The sequence below is a fragment of the Berghia stephanieae genome, chromosome 1 (genome assembly GCF_034508935.2).
Source record: "Berghia stephanieae isolate SIO BIC M18660-M18661 chromosome 1, UCSD_Bste_1.3, whole genome shotgun sequence".
Taxonomy (NCBI): domain Eukaryota; kingdom Metazoa; phylum Mollusca; class Gastropoda; order Nudibranchia; family Aeolidiidae; genus Berghia; species Berghia stephanieae.
In genome coordinates, this window is record NC_088360.1 from 102,264,487 (window position 1) to 102,271,833 (window position 7,347).

Genomic DNA, 7,347 nt, shown 5'->3' on the forward strand with positions numbered 1-7,347 from the left:
TCGTGTTTAATGTCCACGGAGCTACTGGTTCATTTCGACCCCAACATCCCTGTTGTCGTTACCTGCGATGCCTCACCAAGAGGCGTATCAGCGATTCTTTCGCACCGTTTTAACAATGGGAATGAACAACCTATCGCATTTGCTTCCAGATCGTTGGATAAAGCAGAACGAAATTACTCCCAACTGGACAAAGAAGCGTTATCTATCATTTTTGGATTACGAAAATTTCACAAATACGTTTTTGGACGACATATTACGATTAACACCGACCATAAGCCACTATTGGGTCTTTTCGGAGAAAACAAACCATTACCTGATCACGCATCATCGCGAGTACAGAGATGGGCGGTCATTCTGAGCGCGTACGACTACCAACTGAAACACATCCCAGGTCAACGCAACAACGCAGATGCACTCAGTCGTCTACCGCTGCCTGAAGTAGCAGCACCTACGCCGTTTCCTGAAGATCTTCACCAGATCTTCCAGGTCATTGACAACCTACCCATCTCCAGTACCACCATCGCATCGGAAACCACCACTAACCCTGTACTTCGTCAGGTGTATAAAATCGTCGCACATGGTCATCCATGGCCCACTACAATTAGCGAACAACTTAGACCCTATTTCGCACGCAAGCTCGAATTGACCATCGACAATGGATGTCTGCTGTGGGGTACGCGTATCATCGTTCCAACGTCTCTTCAACGGGATATTCTTTCACTTATCCATGAGGATCACATCGGAATTGTTCGGATGAAAATGCTTGCCAGAAGTTACGTGTGGTGGCCCAAAATTGATATGGATATCGAATTCTGTGCGAAATCGTGTGCCAATTGCCAGAGTTTTAGGAACGTACCTGCTCACTCACCCCTACAATCATGGAACTGGCCAACCAAACCCTGGAGTCGTCTTCACATTGATTTCGCTGGCCCATTCTTAGGTCATATGTTTTTAATTATTGTGGATGCGCACTCTAAATGGCTAGAAATTCGCATTATGAAACGGATTACCTCAGCGGATACTATTTTTCAACTTCGTCATGTGTTCGCAACTCATGGATTACCCGATAAAATTGTTTCGGACAATGGTCCATCGTTTGTCAGCGAAGAGTTTCAAAATTTCCTTCGGTTCAACGGCATAGAACACATCAAATCGACACCATACCACCCATCTACAAACGGCCTAGCTGAAAGATCAGTTGCCACCTTCAAGTCGGCGATGAAGAAAATGAACAATGGTAGTGTTCCTGAACGCGTAAACAGATTTCTTCTGAAATACAGATCAACGCCACAAACAACTACAGGCCTCACCCCAGCTGAACTGTTGCTTGGTAGAAAATTAAAGACTCGTTTGGATTTAATTCATGATCAGGTGCACAAAACTGTTGAAAAGAATTTGGACTGTCAGAAAACTTACCATGACAAACATTCTCAGTTTAGAGACTTTACCATTAATGACAATGTTTTTGTTAAAAACCAAGGCAATACCAATCCATCTGACCCAAACTTTTTGCCTGCCAAAATTGTTGCGAAAACAGGTCCCATGTCTTACAGAGTTCAAATGTATGAAACTGATCAAGTTAAACGCTTTTATGCAGATCACATTATCCCAACTCATGTTGATCTTGCTGCTGGGGCATCTTTTTCTAAAGAGGGGGAAGGGGAAATAGACACTGAACAAATGGATATGAGTAATGCAATGAATAGCAAACCAGTTGATTTGGCAGATCAGTCAACACAACCCACGACTACTACTTCTACCACAGATGAGTCAGCAGATGATGAAAACAGTCTGACGCCGACCACATCTGAAAGTAATGTTCGAACCACACCGGTGTTGAGAAGATCACACAGAACAATTAAACCACCAGAAAAGTTAACTTTGTAATTTTACCATGACCATTTCTTGCTCAAGGGATTTGAGCCACTTATCTTTATAAATTGTTATGTGACCTTGTTTCGTCACTTGTTCTTTATCTCTCATCAAACAATTTCTAAATTTATGATAGTCGGTAAGAAACTCACCCATCAAATAACTATTAATAATTTTTCAGAGAAAATCAGCAACACCTTACTTTATGAGATATATGTACACCTTAACTTTTATTTCTGTATTAGCATTATTTAAGGTTGGGGGAATGTAATGTATTAAAAAATTAATGATGAATGAATGAATGTACGAATGACGAGTCACTTTTGTAACTCTTGTGACTGTATGGAAACCTTTGGTGAAAAGAGCAACGTCTTCCGTTGTAAATAGAAAACGAATAAGCTGTGTTTTGTGTCCCATTGATTTATATCTCTTTTTATCATCACCATCTTACCAAAAATACAACAATTATCATTATTATTATCAACATTATTATTATTTTTATTATTTTTATTATCATTATTATTATTATTATTACTATTATTATTATTATTATTATTATTATTATTATTATTATTATTATTATTATTATTATTATTATTACTACTATCATAGTTATCATCATCATTATCAGTATTATTATTATCATTATCATTGCCATTATAACCATTATTGTAGTTGTTATAATTTCTGGTACCATTTTTTATCACTATCATATGTATTACCATCATGTTTGGTGTTTTTAAATTTTTAAAAACTATTGCCAAAATCTATTAATAAACAATTTGAAAATGAAAATCAAGTGCGTAACTAAACTTGTGATCAGCAGGGCTCTAGCCCTTTGGTGTTTGTGTCATGACGTAAAAATTATGTCCTATCTTGGTGTATATAAAATAAAAAATAAAGAAAAATAAAATTCCTTTCATTCATCCCATAGGAGAAATTTATCGCTAGCGTCTATTCCAATGGAAGACTGGAATAACCCAGGTGTCAGCCGCAGAGTAGCGCCGCAAAGTGACTTGCTCAAGGCCACATAACGAGGCGGGTAGTCGAACTCGGTACCTTTTGGGTACAAAGCAAAGACCGTACCGCTGAGCCACGCTGCCCCCTAAATATATTGATATGGGCCCATCCTTATGTCGGGTGATTATATTTCGTCCTTTATAAGTCTCGTAAAAGACTTACTCGTCTTAAGCTTAAGCGAAGTATGTGACTAAAGAAATCCGTTCTTATAGGCGTTTTCTAGTCTCTGACTAGGCAGGCTTTGGCTTAGAACTGGGCGTGGTAAGGTCGTTGATTAAATCGCTTGTTTTATGCTGATATCACCACATCCGGTATCGATTTTGTCTCGTTTCGTTTTATATAGAGCAGTAAAGTTGGTGCAATAAAATAAACAACATCACGTGACCATTTTAGAAGCACGTGGCAAAACACATGTTCCTGGCTTTGACAGCTCACCTTCTAATGTAAATTATAGAAAAAAATAACCATTAAAAAATGTCTGTTAGGTGTCAAAAGAAACACATATTCATAAATACTCGATCACGCGTCAAATAATATCTAAATATTGATTTTTTATTAAACAAATGGTAAAATTTATCAAAAATTACTGTCGGTCTATTTTTAGACCACGGTCAAGATTATTCACCAAAATCAATGCGCTTGTGTGAACAAAACAAGAACTCTTTGAAATCTGGTTTTCGGAATAATTTAGCCGTATACAAAGAATTTAACTAAATAACAATTTTAATTGTACGTGTTTGTTTTTAACTGAATGTGTATTATCTACAATTTGAACGACAAAAACGGGAGACCTGTTTTGTGCGCAACGTTGTCCGGCTGCTAAAGTTCCTTATCACCAGCAAAGAATGGCAGTCCAACTCATGCAAAGGTAAGATTCCAATTTCAGTGTTTGAGTTTGTAATTTGTATCAATTGGTTTTGAGAGCAGGAAACGATTTAGTTCAATGTTAATCCATAATAGCGTTCGGGTATTTAACTTTGGATGTCTCACCGGCATAATTTTAGAATGCGTTGTTTATTTGTTTTCATTTCACTTCGCAATTTGACTGACACTGACAGTGACATTACAGTACAGCTTCACTCGCCGATTCTCACTTACAGAGTTTACGTTTCCTTCACTTATGTCTGCTTCATGCTCATTCAGTGAGTGATTCGAATACTGTGTGAGAGAAAACATTTTTCGTAATTTATGACATTTTATGGGTAACGTTTACAGTCTAGAACGTGTGTCAGTCATAACTTGACCGAAAAAGAAAACAGTAAGGAACAAAAAAAAAAAAAAGCAGACACCCCCCTCCTCAGCAGGTGGAATCTCAACAAAAGTTGTATTTTTTTAATCCTCATCTTTCGTGGTGCGAAGCTTTCATCGCTTGTCATATTTTATTGACTCTCGCTCTTTCCTAAACTGATAATAGATTTCGAAACAACCTTTGGGTCTTCATTCTCTCATTATCTGTTCATGACTGGAACTGGAAAAGGAACAAGACAAAGGCAAAGGGTCTCTGCCACCGATTTTCAATATCTTGTGTTGTTTGAGGGATTTAAGTTGGTAGCCGTTTTTGCCACATAAGACTTTTTGTTATTGTTTTTGCTGAGAGTCGATGGGAGAAGGAATGGCAGAGAGGGAGGAAGGGGTGGTGAAAAAATGAGAATGTCTGGGAAAAGACATTGTGAAGCACATTGCATTTTATGAAGAAGAAGCTTTTTAGGATTTTGTAATTCATAGGAATCACCATGATATGTGAAATGATGTCTTATCTAAATTTTGCCTCAGGAATAATAAGCGAACAATTTTGAAAAGCTCTCTCTGTTGATCGAATTATCAAAAATTTTATTTGTGATCAGATATTTTATTTGACTTTAAAGTGAAATCTAGAGGCATTAAAATATATTCAATGTTTATTAGACTTTTCTTATGTGATCAGAAAGTTAAATACAGGAAATATTGATCAAATGAGTTCACCGGAAGGTAAATAAAAGCCCATTTTTTAAAAGCTAATCGACATTGGTTATGTAATCTTGCCTTCATGATCATAAACCTCTGATAAAATTAGACCTGACCCAACGGTTTTAACAACCTTGTGGTATCTGAGTTCCAGGTCCATTATGTTTTCTAATGTTTTTATTGAATATAAGCAAACCATTAAGAAATAGGTCATGTCTATATATTCAACATTGAATGATATTTCTTCTTACATTGAAATAAGTGGTTCTTTAGAGTAATAAGGCTCATGGAACTGGAGTTTTTCCTGTTTCTGTAGCATGAAGCAACAGACCTTAAATAGTGCTTGATAACTTTCTTAAAAAATAAATGGTATTTCATTTTACTTTGAAATAATTGGTCCTTTAGAGTCATAAGGCTCATGGAACTGGAGTTTTTCCTGTAACATGAAGCGACAGACTGTAACAAGTGCTTGCTGAAATCTAAATAAGTTGCACATTTACATTTTACTTGTAGAGTTAGATCCAGTTATTCATTCAAACATTGGTATCTTAATTTTGAATTGTCATTTAATTAATACATATAAAGTTAAATAAATCCAATGATAATAATTGATAAAATAAGGTAATTATAACTTTTATTCATTGTTTGGTCTATATGAAATTTACTTTATGATTTTGTGTGAGATGATATTGCTTTTTATGGGACCATGGAAAATGGTTTAGAATGCCATGCTTATCTATTTTTTTCAGATCTAAATAACATTACAACAAGAATGAGTCTCTGCATTCCTTTAATTGCTCTGGAAGCATTGGCCTGCCTGTACCATGGGAATTAATCAATTTATATTCAGGAAGAAGTATCATAATTATTATTATTATCATCATCATCATCATCATCATTGAGTCTTATCCTTCAAGATTATCAAAATGGCTTTCATGTTACTGTATCTTATAGAATTCCTCATATATCATAATGGACCCTTCTTTTTTTTTATTGGAATTAATGTTTTTCTTTTATATTCTATATTCTTCATAAAACCTCTCAGCTTTATTGACCTAATCTAGAGACGAGAGAGCGGTGATTAAGAGAACAGGACCATATTTTGCTTTCGAGCGTTTCTTAATTTTAAAAGCAGCTTACTGTATTTTGTAAATAAGACCATGGCGCTTTTGTCTTAACTGGTTAGTCGCAAATTCTGCCGTTGTATTCCATTTCTCGAATAAAATTCTTTTCTATTTATTCTATTTATTTGCAAAGTTTCTGCACTTTATAAACAAGAACATGATGCTTATGACTGGACAGGTTAATCGCAAATTCTTCCTTTGTGTTCCATTTCTCGAATCAAATTATATTAAATTCTATTAAATAATCATTTTAATGGCAAACTTTCTGCACTTGATAATTATATGCAAGACCATAATACTAAAGTCTACACAGGTTAATCGCATGTTCTGCCTAAGAAGTGCATTTCTTGAATCAGAACCTTTTTTAACCAAAGATTTTGCTGAGGCTCTTACATCACAGATTTTTAAAAATGGAACTACACAGTTTCAGTAATAATTATCAATTTTTTTCTTTTTTTTTTCTTTCTCTTTCACAGGATGAGAATACAAGCATACCTTTAATGGAGAAACATCATATCTATATTTTTTTAATGATTTCAGTGTGAATAACATGAATATGAATGAAATGACAATAAATATGATATAAATTTATAATCTGTTTTTAATTTATTTGGAGGATTTCACAAGTTGTGTTATGGCACTCAGATACAGCAGGACGGGTGAGACTGAGAACCAATCCTCACAATAGCACTAGAGGTCTTGTATATGCAAGATGTGATTTCCATTGATACAGTTTAAAGACTGTCCTGTTTTTATTCATTCTGGTGAACGCTGTAGGGTTGTTTTATTGTTTCTTGTTTTAAAAAAGATTTTTTTCTTTCAATCTAAGTCTAAGACTTGATTGAATTCTGACTCAATGCAAATCAACTTTGTTCCAACTCCTCAACTTCAAATTACAATGAACTTGTGCGCCCTTCCTTCTCTGTTAACCTACAGGTTATTGGATATGTAACTTTAATACATATATGTACGTCTACCACAATGATAAACTAGCAATTTATCTAAATATCTTGCAATCGTCTTTTGTAATAACTTTTCATTCTGGGTTACACATAAAAGTTAGCACTGCCGGGTTACAAAAGTACTTTGATGTTAAAAAGATCAGCATCCTGTCATCTTACTTATATATTGGCAGGTGTAAGACTTATTAATTTTGCAAGTCATCATCGTCACAGTTTCGCACAAACACCGAACCCACTCCACAGCATCTGGGGAGCAGACTCTTGGGTCATGGTCAGTGCAGCTGAGCGCATCCTGGCATTCTCTAAGGATGTCTGCTCTGGGCACCCACATGTACACAAGCTACTCTCAGCCAGCCCCCACTTTTTCATGCTTCCAGTTGTTCTCACAAGTTTTGCCTGTGCTCTGTTCAGTGTTACCAATTCAT